The sequence below is a fragment of the Dendrobates tinctorius genome, unplaced genomic scaffold (genome assembly GCF_039654945.1).
Source record: "Dendrobates tinctorius isolate UK_male_01 unplaced genomic scaffold, ASM3965494v1 ptg000083l, whole genome shotgun sequence".
NCBI classification, from domain to species: Eukaryota; Metazoa; Chordata; class Amphibia; order Anura; family Dendrobatidae; genus Dendrobates; species Dendrobates tinctorius.
Window position 1 is genome coordinate 32283750 of NW_027361751.1, and position 19469 is coordinate 32303218.

Sequence of the window (19469 nt, forward strand, 5' to 3'; positions counted from 1 at the left end):
GATAGGTTGTGAGAGTGGTGAGTTTATGAGGAGAAGCTCAAAAGTTCAGGCCCTACGGGCTGGAAGGGACACGACGACGAGAGGACTAAGGCAGAATGGAAGTGACAGTGGCTAGGCTTATTGGGAAATCCTGGGACGTCCAGTACCTACGGTCCAAGAAGGATTGGCAGCAGCATCCTTTAGTTTCGCCCATGGAGGGGAAAATGGATGGGAAACTCCAGGTGCGAGCTATTTCAGCTAGTCGGGAAGCTGCGGTAACGGAGGATATGGTACGGAGAAGGGTGATGACAGGAAGAACCAGGGACAGTTCAGGGAAAGGAATGTCCATTGTGTATGAAGATGGCTATGCGGTGTCTGTGACTAAAATGGACGAGCTGAGTAAAGTTGTTGTGTTGAGAATGAACTTGGACTCTGATAATCATTGTGTGATGCTGAAGGACACCAGGACGCTGCCCCCTGAGGAGGATTCTAATTCACAAGTGAGTGTCACTGCACGCACATCAAACGACAGCCTGGACATCAGGTTTTATTTGTGGGGTGCCAGGGGGTGGGAACACAACAGCCCCTCGCCATGGCTACCTCCCTGGCCCCCTTGCATGTGTGTCATCATTGGTGTGTCATCTGTATGTCTTCAGTGTTTCATCAGTGTGTCCGTTTTTACCATCAGTGTTTTTCTAGTATGGATAAAGAAATTAATGACAAAGATTCTCTTATACTTTGCAATATTAAACATGGAAACCCACAAAAGCACAAATGACCATAAGTCCCAGAGAAAATATTATTTATTAAATCATTAATAAAATAATTATTAAAAACATTCCATTAAAATAGTTGTATGATACATATACTGAACCATTATTCCAAAAAGGGGGTCATGCCACCCAGATATAGAGCATACAATATGTGTGAATTAATAATAAAAATATAAAATATAAGTGATAGTAACAAAACTATTGTGTATAATAATAATAATAATACAGTGCATATAATACACATGCAACAAAATTAAAACAACAGTGTATGATCATAAACATAAATGTGAACCACTACCACAAACCACAAAAATCAACAAAATTGGAATTCGCATTATAAGTCAAACGTATGTTCATATCATTGTTATTTAAGCTCTTCATGAACAAATCCAATGTTTCAAAAGTGCCCTGCCAGATCAAAAAGATGTCGTCGATGTACCGTGCCCAAAAGAGAACACGGTCCACCGACGACAGCCGATCTGACAGGAAGAGGTCCCTCTCCCACAGCCCCAGGAACAGATTGGCGTAAGATGGTGCAAATGATGCTCCCATAGCTGTCCCCTGGAGCTGCAGGAAGAAGGACCCCTTAAATTTAAAATAATTATGGGACAAAGAGAATTCCAATAATTGCAAAATCAATGACACCATACTGGTTCCAAGATCAGAAGACTCCAGAAAGAATCGTGTTGCTTTTAACCCATCATTATGTCGTATACCAGGAGAGGTTGTATATTACAATTACTCATATTTTTTCACATCAGCTCTTTTTTCTGGTCGGTAGGCATCGTCATTTTATGGGGACACATACTGTGTCTTCCTTTTTCTGATATTATATGGATGCACTGTATGGGCATATTGTGATATATACTGGTTTATTGTGGTAGTGGTTCACATTTATGTTTATGGTCATACACTGTTGTTGTTTTAATTTTGTTGCATGTGTATTATATGCACTGTATTATTATTATTATTATACACAATAGTTTTGTTACTATCACTTATATTTTATATTTTTATTATTAATTCACACATATTGTATGCTCTATATCTGGGTGGCATGACCCCTTTTTGGAATAATGGTTCAGTATATGTATCATACAACTATTTTAATGGAATGTTTTTAAGAATTATTTTATTAATGATTTAATAAATAATATTTTCTCTGGGACTTATGGTCGTTTGTGCTTTTGTGGGTTTTTTTTGTTTCTATTACGACTGTCCTATAAACAGTCCAATATTGGTCAGCGATATATTATTATATATTATTGTTTATTAACACTACTATAAATATAGAGAAAATTTCGCTGTCTCTCCTTATTTTTTTCTTTTGAATATTAAACATGGGCAGCACACAGACGGCACAGGGACAACATATGAACGCCACCTGTGTGCTGTATATATGCTGTGCTTCTTTTTCAAGGACCCAAAGACTTGTATTGGCCCTTGTCATCCTTACTGCCGGAAAAAAAACGGACATGTGCATTTCACAATATACAGTATTACAATGGGAACTTGTGAAATCTGTGAGAAAAAATGCATGCAACATCTACTGGAAACACAGATTTTTGAAGGAAGCCTTAGGGCTCGTTCACTCATTTTGTTTTTGCCATATTTATCCCACTTTGTTTTCCCCATGTGTTTTTGTTGCGAAAAAAAAACCCCATCATTTTACCGAACCAGCAAAGTGAATGATATTCCTGAATCTCATGCACACACTGCTTATTTTTTCCTGGCGGATTTGTCAATACTTTTTGCAGAGTTTTTTGTCTATTCTAATGAATGGGAAAATAGTGTGTATAAAATACATACGCAAAAATGAAGCGATTTTATTATTATTATTATTATTATTATACATTTTTATAGCGCCATTTATTCCATGGCGCTTTACATGTGAAAGGGGCAAATATAGAAAAGTACAATAAACATGAGCAAAACAATGCACACACAAGTACAGAAGGAGAGAGGACTCTGCTCACGAGGGCTCACAGTCTACAGGGGATGGGTGAGGATACACTAGGAGAGGGTAGAGCTGGTCAGGCTGAGGAGCACTGCAGGTTGAAGGCTTGTCGGAAGAGGTGGGTCTTCAGGTTCTTTTTGAAGGTTTCTGTGGTAGGGAAAGTCTGATTTGTTGAGGTAAAGAGTTCCAGAGTATGGGGGAAGCACGGGAGAATTCTTGTATGCGGTTGTGTGAAGAAGAGATAAGAGGGAAGTAGAGAAGGAGATCTTGAGAGGATCGAAGGTTGCGTGTAGGTAAGTATTGGGAGACCATGTCACAGATGTATGGAGGAGACAGGTTGTGGATGGCTTTGTATGTCAAAATTAGGGTTTTGAACTGGAGCCTCTAAACAATAGGAAGCCAATGAAAGGCTTGGCATAGAGGAGAGGCTGGGGAATAATGGAGAGATAGGTGGATTAGTCGGGCAGCAGAGTGTAGGATGGATTGGATTGGTGCTAGAGGGAAGGCCAGAGAGTAGGAGGTTGCAGTAGTCGAGACTGGAGATGATAAGGGTGTGCACTAGTGTTTTTGTAGTTTCATGGTCAAGGAGTGGATGGATCAGGGAAATATTTTCGAATTTGAGTCGGCAGAAGGAGGCAAGGGCTTGGATATATGGCTTGAAAGAGAGGGCAGAGTCGAGGATCACCCCGAGGCATTGAGCATGTGGGACTGGGGAAAGTGAGCACCCGTTAACATTGATGGATAGGCCTGGTGGAGGGGTAGAGTGAGAAGGGGGAAAGATGATGAATTCTGTTTTGTCCATGTTCAGTTTTAGAAAGTGAGCAATAAGGAGGTGAGTTCAGGTCCAGATAGATCTGTGCGTCATCGGCGTAGAGATGATACTTTAAACCGTGGGATTCTATGAGCTGTCCCATGCCGAAGGTATAGATGGAGAAGAGTATGTGTCCTAGAACTGAGCCTTGGGGAATACTGACAGACAAGGGGAGAAGTGAGGAGGTGGTGTGGGAGAGGGAGACACTGAATGTTCGGTCTGTTAGATATGACGAGATCCATCTGTGATGCCAAGAGATGAGAGAATCTGCAACAGGAGAGAATGGTCCACAGTGTCGAAGGCAGAAGACAGGTCCAGGAGAAGGAGGACTGAGTAGTGTCTCTTGCTTTTGGTAGGTCATTGGTGACTTTAGTTAGGGCAGTTTCAGTTGAGTGACGCGGTCGGAAGCCATATTGTAACCGGTCAAAGAGGGAGCAGGAGGAGAGGTGGGAGGACAGTTTAAGATGGACATGCTGTTCCAGTAGTTTTGAGGCATAACGGAGAATAGATATTGGATGATAGCTAGACATGAAGGATGGGTCAAGGGAGGGCTTTTTGAGGATGGGTGTGATCGAGGCATATTTGAAGGATGAGGGGAAGACACCATTTGTAAGTGAGACGTTGACGAGGTGTGTTAGGGTTGGGATGAAGACTGTGGCGAGGTTAGGGATGAGGTGGGATGGGAGCGGGTCAAGCATGCAAGTGGTGAGATGTGATCTTGATAGGAGGGTGGAGAGCTGATCTTCTGTCATGGTGGAGAAGCTGGTTTTGGTAGAACAGGGCTGAGCAGCTAAGAGGGGCTGCGGGGGCTGCGGGCCAAAGCTTTCTCTGATCGTATCGATCTGCTTAAAGAAAGTGGCAAAGCCTTCAGCAGAAATGAAAGGAGAGCTAGGAGGTGCTGGGGGACGGAGTAGAGAATTGAAATTGTTGAGAAGCTGTTTAGGGTTGTGAGACAGGGAGGATATGAGAGATCAGAAGTAAGTTTGTTTTGCGGCAGTGAGCGTGGACTTGAAGCTGGCGAGGGACTGCTTATATGTGATAAAGGGCTAGGCAGAACGGGATCTCTTCCAACTCCTCTGAGCGACACTGGAAGCCCGTCTCAGTTCTTTGGTCAGGCTGGTCAGCCAGGGCTGCCTGTTGATTGTACGAGTTTTGCTATGCATGACGGGGTGGCCGAATCAAATGTTACTGTTATTGTGGTGTTATAAAAAGTGGCAGCAGCATCTGTGTCCTGAAGGGAAGGGAAGCTATGTCTGTAAGAGTGAGAAAGGACTCAGAGAATGATAGTAAATTGAGGTATTTGAGATTTCTGCGAGGGTGAGTGAATTTGTGGAGTGGGGGTTGCACACTAGGAGAGGAGAGGGAAGAGAATGTCAATAGACAGAGGGAGGGGTGAGTTAGTGAGATTAGTAAGGGAACAGAGGTGGGTGAAGATGAGGTCCAGCATGTGACCTTTGTGAGTGGCCACGGAGGACCATTGAGTGAGGCCAAAGGAGGCAGTGAGCAATAAAATTTATAGACAGCTGGGGTGGAAGCATCAATGGGGATGTTGAAGTCACCCATGATGATAGTGGGGATATCATCAGAGAGGAAATGAAGTAGCCAGGTGGTGAAGTGGTTGAGAAAGGTGGAGATGGCTAGTTATGGAGGTTGGTAGATGACAGCCAGCTGGAGGTTGGAGGGGGAATAGATGTGGACGGAGTGCACCTCAAACGAGGGAAGAGTAGCAGAGGGTAGTAGCGGATTTGGGATAAACGAGCAGGTATCGGACAGGAGCAAGCCATCTCCACCACGTTTGTTGCTGGGGTGAGGGGTGTGAGAGAGATGAAATCCACTATAAGAAAGTGCAGCTGGAGAGGCTGAGTTAGAGGGGTTGAGCCAGGTTTCAGTGATGCCAAGGAAGGAGAGTTTGTTGGTGATAAAGAGGTCATGAATAAAAGACAGTTTATTGCACACAGAGTGTGCGTTTCATAGATTTTACGCAGTGTTTTTTTTTCCCAAGAGATACGTTTTCTTGCAGAAATGTCTGGTGCACATACCATTAATGTCCTTTAGTCTCTCTGGAGTGAAGAGTTTGCACTTCTCTGACTAGTAGAGGGAACGTGTGCCTTGAGGTGAGCAAGCGCCTTCCATAAATATATCACCTGTCCTTCCTCCGTCTAGTAAACAATGGAGCTGTGAGCTGCTACCTGGCAGTAAGAGGTTACAGGCTGCGCTAAGCAGATTAAGGACGTGTAGGATATCTGTTGTTCTGGTGCTGCCCTTTCAGTCCTTTGCAGCCAGTTTTACTAGTTGCACTTGGCCGTCTGATTGGAGGAACCTTGAGCCGTGTTTCGTAAATTATAATTCAGCTTGTAGGAGCATGAATACTACAGCGAGCTGTCCCCTGGGCCTGTCATTGCCTCTCTGCATGCATTTGTAGTTGTTAATAATCCAGCTATCCTTGGATTTCCCCTTGTTCGGCTGCCACTTGCATCTTAAAAGACTCTCTGTGAGTATTTTCAACATTTTTTAACTGTTTCTTTGACATCTGGATGTTGTGTGCTGTCTATGTGATCTTGATAGAACCCGTATGGGATATTATTACCTTCGGTTATTACAGATTATTGATAATTTTTTATGCATTTTTTATTTTTTTACTATGTTGTATTATTTTTTTTATGCATTTTCACACTTTTGTTTTTTGCTATGTTGTATTATTGGTGCGTGCATATGTTACTGCGAATACAATCTATAGTGACTTGTTATAGCTTTTATATCCAAGTACAGGCAGGGCACTAACTTTGTAATAAAGTCCTAGAGTTCTGTAAACCCCATGCGGCACGTTATACATAATGTTGGTTTATTGATAAAGGCGCTATATGGAAACCATGGGGAATATATAACAATGCGTTGACTCCGAGTTCTACATTTTGACTCTTTGGCAAATTTTCTACGAATGTCTAAAAATAAGAAACACGGCCAGCTAGTAGTACACTGTATATATAAATATACACGTTTCTGCAGGTGATGATCTATACCTGGTACAGCCTCTTATCTGCTCCATACCACTTTATCAGTATAGGCTATGTTGACTGCACACATGGTTCAGTAAAACTCCTTATTGACACTTAATGCCGGTAAGTAAATACGTCCAATGCACGGCCACAGATGAAACAAAGCTGAATTTCTTATTTTACTATTTCTTTCCAATGTGAAACCACTTATAACACTATGGGGCAGATTTATCAGTAGTGTCACCTGTTCTAAAATGAATTTATTTGATCTATTTCTGCAACAGTTGGCCAAATTCTCTCATTCAGCACTGACAAATATGGCTTTATTAGGGTCATATTGGCCCCTATCTCAGTCATGCCCACACAAGACAGAGATTTAAATGGAAGCTGACACCATGTTTTTACCACCTAATCTGAGAATAGCATGATATAGAGACAGATATCCTGATTTTAGCGATATGTCACTTACTGGGCTGATACCTGTGGGTCTAATCATTGTTTTAGAAGCAGGAGATTATCACTAGATGACTAGTAACCCTGCTGCCATGTAGTCCTCCATATTCATGAACGTTGCATAACCCCACCCCCACCACTGATTGGCAGCTTTCTGTCTATGTACAATGTACACAGATAGATGCGCCAGTCAGTGGTGTGGGCGGGGTTATATAGAGCTCAGCATTCAGAGAGCTGCTAGATATGCAGCCAAGAAACTGCAAACTTTAAACTACAGTAAGCAGCCTAGAAAGGTTAGCAAAACCTAATGAAAGATTCCCTTTAATAACCAGTCCTAAAAGACAACTGTGCTGTTTAAAGGGGTGGTCAAGAACTAAAACTTATTTTAATCCTAATCCTTTTCCTACTTACTGTTATAATATAATCTGTTTTCTAGCATACTTTAATTAAAAAGTCCCTACCTTTCCCTCACTACTCTAATTTTTTTTTTATTATTTAATTTATGATGACATTTCATTTGACATTACTGCAGGGCGGCGCTGTTCTCTGCTTTACCTACACGCCGGGTATTTTTCTTACAATGCGCACTGACAGTGCGCTCTCTTGCCAGCTCCTTGTGATCGGTGCTGGCGAGTGCACTGTCACTGTGTGTAAATGAACAGTGACAAGAATCTTCTGAGCATATGTCAGAATTGACAGCCCCCACATGCTCAGTACAGCAGAGATTAGCCCAGCTCCAGAAATGGGCATCACTGATGACGCTTCGTTTCAGACAAGGGGTAGAGAGGTTGTGGCAGTCACCGTAATCTCTGACCCCTGATGATAACTATTTTAACTATGCGAGCATGCAATGATATTCTCAAACGAGGTGTCATGAAAGTGGAAACAGTATAAAAAAGTAAAGCAGTTAGAGGGGAAAGGGAATGAATTTTTGCATTAAAGTATATTAGAAAACAGATTATGACATTAAATAGATTGGCTTTTAGTATTAAAATAAATTTTAATTCTTGACTTTAATTATTAAAACAAAGACACCTGAAACTCTAGGGTGAATTTCAGGTTTTTTATTGAAGCCAAAGCCAGAGTGGATTCCAGAAAACCAGTGTCAGTCTTCCATTTTTGATCTATTTCTGGGTTTGCTTTTCAAAAACATTATCAAAAGACCTAAATGTGGAAACATATGGCAGGAAATATTGACTTAGTCCAGACTCGACTTGTCATAAAACTGCAGCATGCCCTATTACTCATGGTACTATTGTTTTGTTTTTTTTTGTTTTTTCTTAAATCAAGCAAGGACCCATTTGGCAGTAGGTAGTACTCTTTTTTGAGCCAGTAATGTCTGCTTAATTAATATGTTGCACACTAGCATACTAGTATAACACCTTACATATAAAGTTAAGATCCTACTTCAATATAACTACATGTGTAGTACTCTGTTTATAAAAACTAAGACCCAAAGTAATTAAATAAATTTTTGGGTAACCACCACCAGTCTTTTAGACTCTCATATGACATCACAATGAAAGCTGTGAAACCGCAGCGGAATCCGCAGAAACAATTGACATGCTGCGGAAAAAACCCCGCAGCAAAACAGCGCGGAAAAAACCGCAGCGTGAGCACTGCGGTTTTGAAAACCCATAGGGTTACATGGTACTGTACCATGTCTGCGGAACTGCTGCGGTTCTGCAGGGCCAAAACCGCAGCGGAACCGCAGCAAAAACCGCAGCGTGTGCACATAGCCTTAAAGAAGGTTTCTGTAGAGTTTCTTCCATAGCTCCTCTACTGTACATTGATGTGTCTCTGATTTTATATGATGTTTGTGCACTATAATGACATGTCCACTTGGGGCTTTAAATATGCTCCACTTTACAAATGCTACATTCTTTTGGAGGCATTTTTTTTCCTGCATCATTTCCTGAAAAGGATTTTGAAGCGTTTTATTTTTCTTTCATCTCGACAGTGTCAAGTTCACAGTAAAATCCACAAGAAATTCACCTCAATGAAGTAACATGCATCTTCTTTTTTCCCCCTGAGGAAGCCACCTCCTGTGGCGATACATGTAGGGTCCATTTTCCTAAATGATGATTTTTCTATGAACCAATCTAGTTGGTGACAATGCACATGGCATTTTATTGCATACAGTTATTGGTTACTTTTATGTTTTGGTTTGATACTGCATTATTTACAGTCTGTACATGTACATTGCACCTTTCTTCTACTTGACTTCACTTTAGGGGTAGTGTCCATTCATACTTATGTTTGTTACCACTACCTTTACATGGCTGTGTTGGTTATCATGCCAGTTATATTGGTTGTATCCCCATGCCAATTTTTGTCCTAGGAAACAAGTTCTACGCAATGGCACAGTTTTAAATGTTTATTTGTTTTGGTTAGGGTTTTGTGTTTGTTATTAAACATATATTTTTCTAATTTAGGAAGTGCAACCGATCTTTTGTACACGTCTTTATTTTTTAAAAAAATTTTTTTTATGCAAAACACATTGTAAGTGTTTTTTTTATTTTGTTTTTTTGCAGCGAATCTGCTTCAAAATACTTCTAAAAAAATCTTTGTTTACCCTAAGAAAAGACATGTCCTGTCCTAGTTTAAATGGCACTTAACTCCTGCACCCATCCACAGTGCAAAATAGTGCAGGGACCTACATACAGATGCAGTCACATTGGAAATTTTCTAATATAGCTTTCGAAAACACAACATTTTCTGTGAAACCGGCCATATATGGAGTCTAGTGGAGTACTGCCATACAGTCACAGAAATTTATGTGCATTTGCTCCAATTCTGAACCTAGTTTTGTTCTGCAGCACAGTGATATTGTGATATCTGGATGATATGTAAAAAGGAACAGTAAGCAGCTGGTAGGCTTCAATGTAGCACTGTATTTTCCACTATTGTTCCAACCAATCATTGTTGTCAACTTTTGTTTTGTTAACATGTTAAGTGTTGAATACAATTTTAATTTTCTATATATAAAGCAGTTGTATAATAGTTATGGACAGTAACACATGGATAACTAATTAACTGTGTACCTGCAATAAATGCAGATGTTTGCATGCTAAGAGCCATGAACACAATTCTGGACAACATAAAGTGTACCTGCACTTTCGTGCAGAATAACTTTCATATGTGGCCAATATATGATTTATATTTTGCCTTTTTAAAAAAAAATTCCCTTTTGCTCACCCCTGTTAAGGTTTGTATAGTTAAATATTATGCTAAGAAGAATAATTTCAAAACTGTTTCCAATTTTAATGTCACCCATAATCTGTGTGTGTGCATTTTTGTGTCTCCTGATCGAAGATCTGGGTATACACATGCTGACAGGGCCTGCGTCAGCACCCGGGCAAGTGCCGGGACCCTGAGGAATCGATGGGGCACTCGCATTCAGGGACACCAGCGCTCGAGTGGGCCCCCAGCTTGCCCAGGGCCCCAGCACTTTTAATATTTACCTCTCTCTGTTCCTCTGCAGCTCCAATGTGTTCTGCATGTTCAGACTCTTAGGTCAGAGGGTGCAATGACGTCACTACTGTACGCCCTCTGCTCTGAGCAACACAGTGTAGAGAGCTGGAAGATGGCAACACTGAGGCGTCCGGACCTGGGGCCAGCGAGGAGAGGTGAGTATTTGATTTTTTTTCATGTATGGAGCAATATATGGAATATTATGTGGGGCCCATTCTGTACGGAGCATTATATGGAGCCCATTATACTTTATAGAGCATTATATGGGGCTCATTCTTTATGGCGCCTTATATGGGGCCCATTATACTGTATGGAGCATTATATGGGGCTTGTTCTGTATGGAGCTCATTATACTGTATAGAGCCTTATATGGGGTTCATTCTGTATGGAGCCTTATATGGGGCCCAGTATACTGTATGGAGAATTGTATGGAGCTCATTCTGTATGGAGCATTATATGAGGCCCATTATTCTTTATGGAGCATTACATGAGACCCATTATTCTGTATGGAGCATTATATGAGGCCCATTATTCCGTATGGAGCATTATATGGGGTCCATTAATCTGTATGGAGCATTACTAGGGGTTCATTAATCCGTATGGAGCACTATAAGGGGTGCATTATTCTGTATGAAGCATTGTATGGTGTCTGTTATTCTGTATTGAGCATTGTATAAGGCTCATTATACTGAACTAGCTGAAGAACCCGGCGCTGCCCGGGCATAGTAACTAACTACGGTTAGTTATAACAAATTATAATGATTTTATCTATATATAAAGCTGAGTGTATTGCCCCGCCCATTCCGCATAGCCACATTCACTATAATATCCCACATCATCCCGTCAGCCAGAGCTACCGGACTACTACCCATAATATCCCACATCGTCCCATCAGCCAGAGCCACCGGACTACTACCACTAATATCCCACATCATCCCGTCAGCCAGAGCCACTGGACTACTACTCCTAATAGCCCACATAATCCCATCAGCCAGAGCTACCGGACAACTACCACTAATATCCCACATCATCCCCGCAGCCTGGAGTCAGAACCAGAGCGCTGAGTGGAACGGTCCTAACTTCCATAGTGGGGATCCCTTTAAGAAGGCCTGGCATCAGAACCAGAGCGCTGAGTGGATTTGCCCTGACTTCCATACCAATGATCCCTTTAATAGAAGCCTGGGGTAAGAACCAGAGCGCTGAGTGGATTTACCCTAACTTCCATACCGGAGATCCCTTTAAGAGAGGCCTGGGATCAGAACCAGAGCGCTGAGTGGATTTGCCCTGACTTGCATACCAATGATCCCTTTAATAGAACAGTGGGGTCAGAATCAGAGCGCTGAGGGATTTGCCCTAACTTTCATGCAGGAGATCCCTTTAAGAGAGCCTGGGGTCAGTACCAGAGCATTTGAAGGCAATTGCCCTGACTTCCATACTGGGGATCCCTTTAAGAGAGGCCTGGGGTCAGAATTAAAGCGCTAGATGGATTTGCCCTGACTTCCATACCGGAGATCCCTTTAAGAAGGGCCTGGGGTCAGTACCAAAGCGCAGAGTGGATTTTCCCAAAATTCCATACCAATGATCCCTTTAAGAGACCCTGGGGTCAGAACCACAGAGCAGAGTGCAACGGTCCTAACTTCAATACCTGGGATTCCTTTACGAGACACCTGGGGTCAAAACCAAAGCGCTGGATGGATTTGCTCTGACTTCCATACCAATGATCCCTTTAAGAGGTAAAATCTGCATGTAGGATGGAGGATGTGTGATGGTATATGGGCACAGGAGGGGGGATTCATTTATGTCACGTGCTCTGTGCTCCTTTTAGGTGGGCAGACAATGACAGGGAGCTTATGTTCCCGAAGATGCTATATTTCTCCCACCATGTCAGTGTTTGCTGAGGTGAAAACTGTTGGTCATAGCAACCAATCACAGCTCAGCTTATTTTAACCAGCTCTGGTGAAATGTGAAATGCTTAGTGGTTGTTTGCAAGGAAAACTGTTGGTCATAGCAACCAATCACAGCTCAGCTTCTTTTGAACAGCTCTGGTGAAATGAAAGATGCTTTGTGATTGGTTGGTGATATACACACACACACACACACACACACATTCATTTTTATATATAGAGATGGAGCATCAAATGGGGTCCATTATTATGTATGGGCATTATATGGGGTTCATTATTCTGTATGGAGCATTGTATGGGGTATATTATTCTGCATGGAGCATAATATGAGGCCCATTATTCTTTATAGAGCATTATTTGAGGCACATTATTCTGTATGGAGCATGTGGTGCAGATAAAACTGTATAAATATAAACAACCTTAAACTAATACTTTGTTCAAGTACCCTTTGAATTTATGATATCATTCAGTCTTTTTGGGCACGAGTCTATTAAGCCCCCGTTACACACTGCGATATCGCTAGCAATATCGCTGTAAAGTCACCGATTTTGTGACGTTACAGCGATATTGCTAGCGATATCGCTATGTCTGATACTTACCTCCGACTGTCTCCCCCACTGGTTATCGCTGGTCGCGCGAGAACGTCCTGGACCATTCCTCGTCGGCCGCTTCCTGCTGTGACGACGAGCGACGCATGGAGCCGGGCGGGAGGACGCAGGATTGCTGCGTCTGACAGGTAAGTAGCGACCCCCGACCCCTGCTATCTCGCTGGTGAGATCTGCCTGTGTGGCAGCTCACTAGCGACCACCTAGCGATGCACCAGCGATCCTGACCGGGTCATATCGCTAGTCGGGATCGCTGGTGCATCGCTAGGTGTAACGGCACCCTTAGTCTGGCACAATCTTTGTACCCTCTTCCTTGCAGCAGTTCTCCAAATCTGTCAGATTGCGAAGGCATCTCCTGAGTACAGTGCACTCTTCAGGTCAATGCACAGAGTTTCAATTAGAGTCCAGTCTGGGCTCTGTCTGGGTCCTTTGTTAATAAAGGTTAAAATCCTGCCACCCTACCACACAGGCCAGACCAGGGCTAGGATAAAATATTTTGGTGCTCTAGACAGATGAAGCCAATGGTGCCCCCATGAACCCTCAGTCCCTACGCAAAATAAAGGGTCACCGGGTAATGTAGCAGGTCCCCTAATGCCCCCTAATTCCACTCTGATGACCATTTCCACTTGGATCATTACTTTTTTCACCCAAAAATACCAGCAAATATAAACAAAGCTGTGTATTTTAGGTTTGAGGCTCAACAGTGAGTGTGTTTTCAAATGTCAGACCCAAGGATGGTCATGTAAACTAATATAGCTGAACAGGAGGTGTTTGGTTTCAATTAAGGTGTCCAGCATTTGGCGGATGCCCTAATGGAAACTAAGCAGACCTCAATATAAGTACAGGGATATACGTCTGATGTTTTTTAACTCCAATATGCAACAAATATAGTTTGCAAAAAAAAACTGATGGTGGTTCTAGTGCCATATTCCTGTACGGGATAGTGGTTCTGGTGATCTATTCATGTACGGATGGTGGTTATTTTGACATATTCATGTAGTAATGGTTGTTCTTGTGTTGTATTCATCACTAGAACCATCATCAATACATGAATTTAAAACCAAAATCATTAACCATATATAAATAGAACACCAGAGCCATCAATAGTACATACATACAACACCAGAACCATCCTCAGTAAATAAACAGTAGTGATGGGCGAACCCCTGGATGTTCAGGTCCGGCGGCCAAACAGTTTAAAAAATGTTCAGGTACTAGAACAATACCTGAACCCGAACTCCATTCACGGACGGATTGGAGAGGACGGATTGGAGAGGGGAGAGTTTGTTAAGAGGGAGACCGATTAGTAGAGAGTTACAAAAGTCCAGACGAGAATGAATAAGAATCATAGAATCATAGAATCATAGAATCGTAGAGTTGGAAGGGACCTCCTGGGCCATCTGGTCCAACCCCCTGCTCAAAGCAGGATTCGCTAAATCATCCCAGTCAGATGTCTGTCCAGCCTCTGTTTGAAGACTTCCATTGAAGGAGAACTCACCACTTCTCGTGGCAGCCTGTTCCACTCATTGATCACTCTAACTGTCAAAAAGTTTTTTCTAATATCTAATCTGTGTCTCCTCCCATTCAGTTTCATCCCATTGCTTCTAGTCTTTCCTTGTGCAAATGAGAATAAAGTTGATCCTTCTACAATGTGACAGCCCTTTAGATATTTGTAGACAGCTATTAAGTCTCCTCTCAGTCTTCTCTTTTGCAAACTAAACATTCCCAAATCCTGCAAGAGAAACAGTAAGAGTTTTTGCAGAGTCGAAAATAAGAAAAGGTCGAATTCTAGAAATGTTTTTGAGGTGCAGATAACAAGAGCGAGACAGTGATCGGATGTGGGGGTGAATGAAAGCTCGGAATCAAGTATGACCCCAAGACAGCGGGCATGTTGCTGGGGAGTAATAGTGGAACCACACACGGAAATGGCAATATTGGGCATAGGTAGGTTAGTAGAGGGAGGAAACACCAGGAGTTCAGTTTTGACAGGTTCTGTTTCAGATAGAGGGAGGTCATGATGTTGGAGACATAATCTTTAATGTTGCTGTAGACCTTTTGGCAGCCTCCTGAATTTATTTTCTTTTGTGTTTTCATCAATTTTTGCAGGACGCTTAGTTCTAGGTAATGTCACTGTTGTGCTAAATTTATGACACTTCTTGATGATTGTCTTGACAACTCCATGGTATATCTAGTGATAAAAACTTGGCATTTTAACAGAGGTGCACTGTTATACATAGAATCAAAATGTATATTGCATGAGTACTGCTAGCAGAAAAACTATGGCATGATTCATTTCATTTTGATCTTGTTATTCTCCCAAAATGAACATACGCAATAGTGAGTGTGTGTGTGTGTGTATACCTTATGTATGAATCAAGTTTTTTTGTCAGTTGTGGTGTTTTTTAATGGAAATGCTTTTTTCCATATCACAATTTGCATTCAAAATAAAAAAGCACTAGTACAAAAGACTTCCTGTTTCAGCTAATTCACATGTACATTAGCCACAGTGGACAGACTCTGACCATATCTTTTCCATTGGGTTCCATCTAATGAGCGTGTGCGAAGGTCATTGTGATGGGGAGAAGGGTGATAAGGTGTGATGTTGCCTATTGTGAATTTCGGATCCTGTGTATAAAGATGTTATTCTTGATTACAATCCTGCATTTGATGATGAGGAAACTACTGTGACCTCTTCCACAAAGGACAGAAAAAAGGCCAGTGTGAAAGGTGCAAGATTAGAATTTGTATTTATAATATGGAAAAAGAGTGTCCATGAACAGGTGCTCTGCTGGTTCTAAAATAAAGTCAAATGTGTTTATAATCCCTTTAAAAGTAATAGAAACAACAGGATAAGCTAATAACTGCAGCAATACACCAGACGCCATTTTTCAATTATGACTGAATTAGCATGCAGCTTTTTAGAGGAGAGCAGTAGTATTACTAATGAATTTTATGCGTTCCATCCACCCAGAAAAACAAGTAGAAAACTGTCTGAATGTAGAACATATGGTAATAAACAGTTCTGCTTGTGCTAATATATATCATACAATGGCAGAAGAGCCTTCCAAAACAACTGAAGAAAGTCTTCACACTCCATGTAGTGGTCATAGAGGAGAAGGGAAGGTCTCCAAACGCCTTTTGTGAAATGTCTTGTAATGTCTAAATGTTTGTATAGTTTATTAAATTATCTGCATGTAAAAAAACAGGATCTGACCCACCTTTAGGCCCGGTAGGTTGGTGTCAGAGGGCAGCTCTGGGGGAGGAAGAATTACCCATGAATTCAATAAACATCACAGGTCTAGAAATAGGAGATGCAAAAGTAGCAAATATCTCCAAGCCCTTGTACCTGCAGGGTCCCGAATCTTCTTCTGCCTAATAGTGAGACACCAGTATTGTAACAAGTATGTGTTCGTATATAATTTGTACATAATTGTATGTTAAGTGGTCTGTGTTGTTTTAAGATATCTATAGTACGAGCAAATATACAAAACTTTGTATTATACCTTGTCAGGGAAAATACTTCTTTCGGCACTTATAACACACTACTTCAACCTCCTACATTTCCTTCTGAACTTATCATTCGCAATAAAGAATGGCTAAAATGCATCTTAGTGATGAGCGAGTATGCTCGTTACTCGAGATTTCTGAGCATGCTTGAGTGTTCTCCGAGTAGTTTGGTTGTACTCGGAGATTTAGCTTGTGTCGCCGCAGCTGTATGATTTGCGGCTGCTAGACAGCCTGAATACATGCAGGGATTGCTTGTTTGTTAGGCAATCACCACATGTATTCAGGCTGTCTAGTGGCTGTAAATCATACAGCTGCGGTGACACAAACTAAATCTCCAAGCACGCTCGAACTACTCGGAGAACACTCAAGCATGCTCAGAAATCTCGAGTGCCGAGCATACTCACTCATTACCAAACTTAGTCAATACAAGATGAACTGCCAGCTCACTGAGGTGTCAGATTACAGCTATTTATTCAAAGTTACAAAGGTGTGAGGAAGAGTATGGAGCAGAGTAAAGGGGGTTTTACACATAGCGGTATCGCTAACAATATCGCTAAAGCATCACCGATTTGGTGACGCAGCAGCGATATCGCTAGCAATATCGCTATGTGTGATACTCACCTCCGACCGGCTCCCCCGCTGTCCATCGCTGATCGCGTGAGATCGCGTAGCTCCATTTCTCGTCGGGCACTTCCTGCTGGGCTTCCTGCTGGCGCCGACGAACGACGTGTGGATGCAGACAGGAGGACGTCAGGATCACCGCGTCTGAAAGGTAAGTATTGTTCGCTAAATTACTGCTATGTGGCTGTGAGATCTGTCTGTTTGGCAGCTCACTAGCGACCATTTAGCAATGCACCAGCGATCCTGACAGGGTCGTATCGTTGTCGGGATCGCTGGTGCATCGCTAAATGTAAAGGGGCCTTAAGTGAGAGACACAGACTCACATAGACCATTGCTGTTTTATCTCATTGCAGTGCTGGATTCACAGCTACAGGGCTCAGTACTACTCTTATTATCTCCAAGTCTCTATTTCCAAACATGTGCTACATAGTGTCAGGAGAATAGGGATCACTTATGTCATTATGTACTGTAAATGGGAGACATCAAAGTAGCTAGTCTCCACCTAGTAGCTCAAAGACAACTAAAATTAGAAACAGACTTAGCAGAGGGGACAACTGCTGAAAAATGCAAGGTACAAGTCAATGGCCAGAAATAGTATTAATGCTCATATACACACACATGACAGCCTATTCTGAGATTGACTTAACTGTGAAAATGAGAGGAAGGCACCCAGAAAGAAACAAGGGGAAGGTTGAAGAGGGTGCTAGATGTTTTAAACCCTTCACATCCTATGGTGAATAAGTACATCATAGGTTGTGTTCCAGCATTTCATGCCGGCTCCGGCACTGAGCCTGCATCTTTTCAAGCACATGACAGCTGATTTGACCAGCTGTCATGTGCTGCTAACAGCTGCAGGTGGAATTATGAGCCACGCATGGCTGTTAACATGTTAAATGCCGCTATCAATCTCTGACAGTGACATTTAACTCGCCCTTATCGGAAGCATGTACCAAACCCCATCCATTGGTGCCCCTGTCTAATGATCGCGGGGTGTCGATGGGTTGACTTGACAGCTAGATGTCTGTAGAAGACCACCATGCTTGTCAATGCAGATCGCCCAATGAATGCCGGCCCATGGCCGGTGTTCATAGGACAGGATGATTTTTGATACCAATTGGATGATCGCAGCTTAAGGTCTCATAAGGGGACCATAGAAGCATGTAAAAAGTAGAAAAAAGTTTTAAAAATATTTAAAAAATGTAATAAATATAAAAGTTCAAATCACCAACCTTTTGCCCCATTCAAAATAAAACAATAAAAATATACACATATTTGGTATCACTGAGTACAGAAATGCCAGATCTATAAAAATGTAAACTAAATGAATTCGATCAGTAACGGTATAACAAGAAAAAAATAAAATCCCCAGAGTTAAGTTTTCTTGGTCTCCGCAACATTGCAATAACAAACGATCAAAACATCAGATCTACCCCAAAATGGTATCAAGAAAAACGTCAGATCATTGTGCAAAAAATAAGCTCCCACCCAGCCCCTGTTCCCGAAAAGAGATGCTTAGGGGTCTCTGAAAATGACGCCATTTTTTTAAATTTTTTTTACAAGCTTTGGATTTTTTTTCACCACTTACGAGTATATCAAAAATAACCTATACATGTTTGGTATCAGCGAACTTGTAATGTCCTGGACAATCATACTGGCAGGTCAGTTTAACCCCAAAAAGCTAAAGTGGAATTGCACTTTTTTTGTAGTTGGAATTTTTTTTACAGTTCTCCAGTAAACTATATAGAAAAATCAATGGTGTCATTTAAAAGTACAACTCATTCCACAATAAACAAGCTCTCAAATGGCCATATTGATTAAAAAATTTAAAAAATATGACTCTGGGAAGAACATTAGCAAACAACGAAAACGGAAAATCCCAATGTCATGAAGGGGTTAAAAACACATCACAATGTTCTACTTTGTAGAAAATAAAACAATTTTAAAGCCAAACCTAATTTAAAGAGTTATACGCTAGTCACTTGTCACGGGCAAGTCATAAACTAAAGGGGAAAGACAAACGCGTAGTCAGGTCACTGTCCAAGATCAGAATACCAGGAAGTTAGCGGATCAGAGCAAAGGGCTAGGAAAATGAATGGTAAGAATAAGATCCATGGTCAGGCAACAACATTTGATCAACAAACAGAGCATATGAATAAAAGGCAAACATGCACCACCGAACAATGGCAGAGATCTGGGACTGACAGGTTAGCTACTGTAAGTAGCTGGGTAATCCCTTAGAACAGAGAACACCTGCGAAAATCTCAGCATCTCCCATTCTCAGCATACTGACTGCTCAGCATGTCCCTGCAGTAGATAGGTTACCAGCCGCTGCTGCTGCCGAGATGGCTGAATATGCACAGTGCTTACACCAGTCAGGTTAATTCATATT

The 19469-nt window shown here is 41.8% G+C and overlaps 1 protein-coding gene across 1 annotated transcript in view; it reads left to right on the top strand.

Moving 5' to 3' along the window:
* The first annotated feature begins 5730 nt into the window (after positions 1 to 5730).
* LOC141097194 (3',5'-cyclic-AMP phosphodiesterase 4D-like) overlaps positions 5731 to 19469 on the top strand; it is an 895493-nt gene continuing 881754 nt past the window's right edge. The window contains exon 1 of the mRNA XM_073584296.1: positions 5731 to 6011. The gene's annotated coding sequence lies outside the window, so the exon portion shown is untranslated. The remainder of the gene's footprint in view (positions 6012 to 19469) is intronic.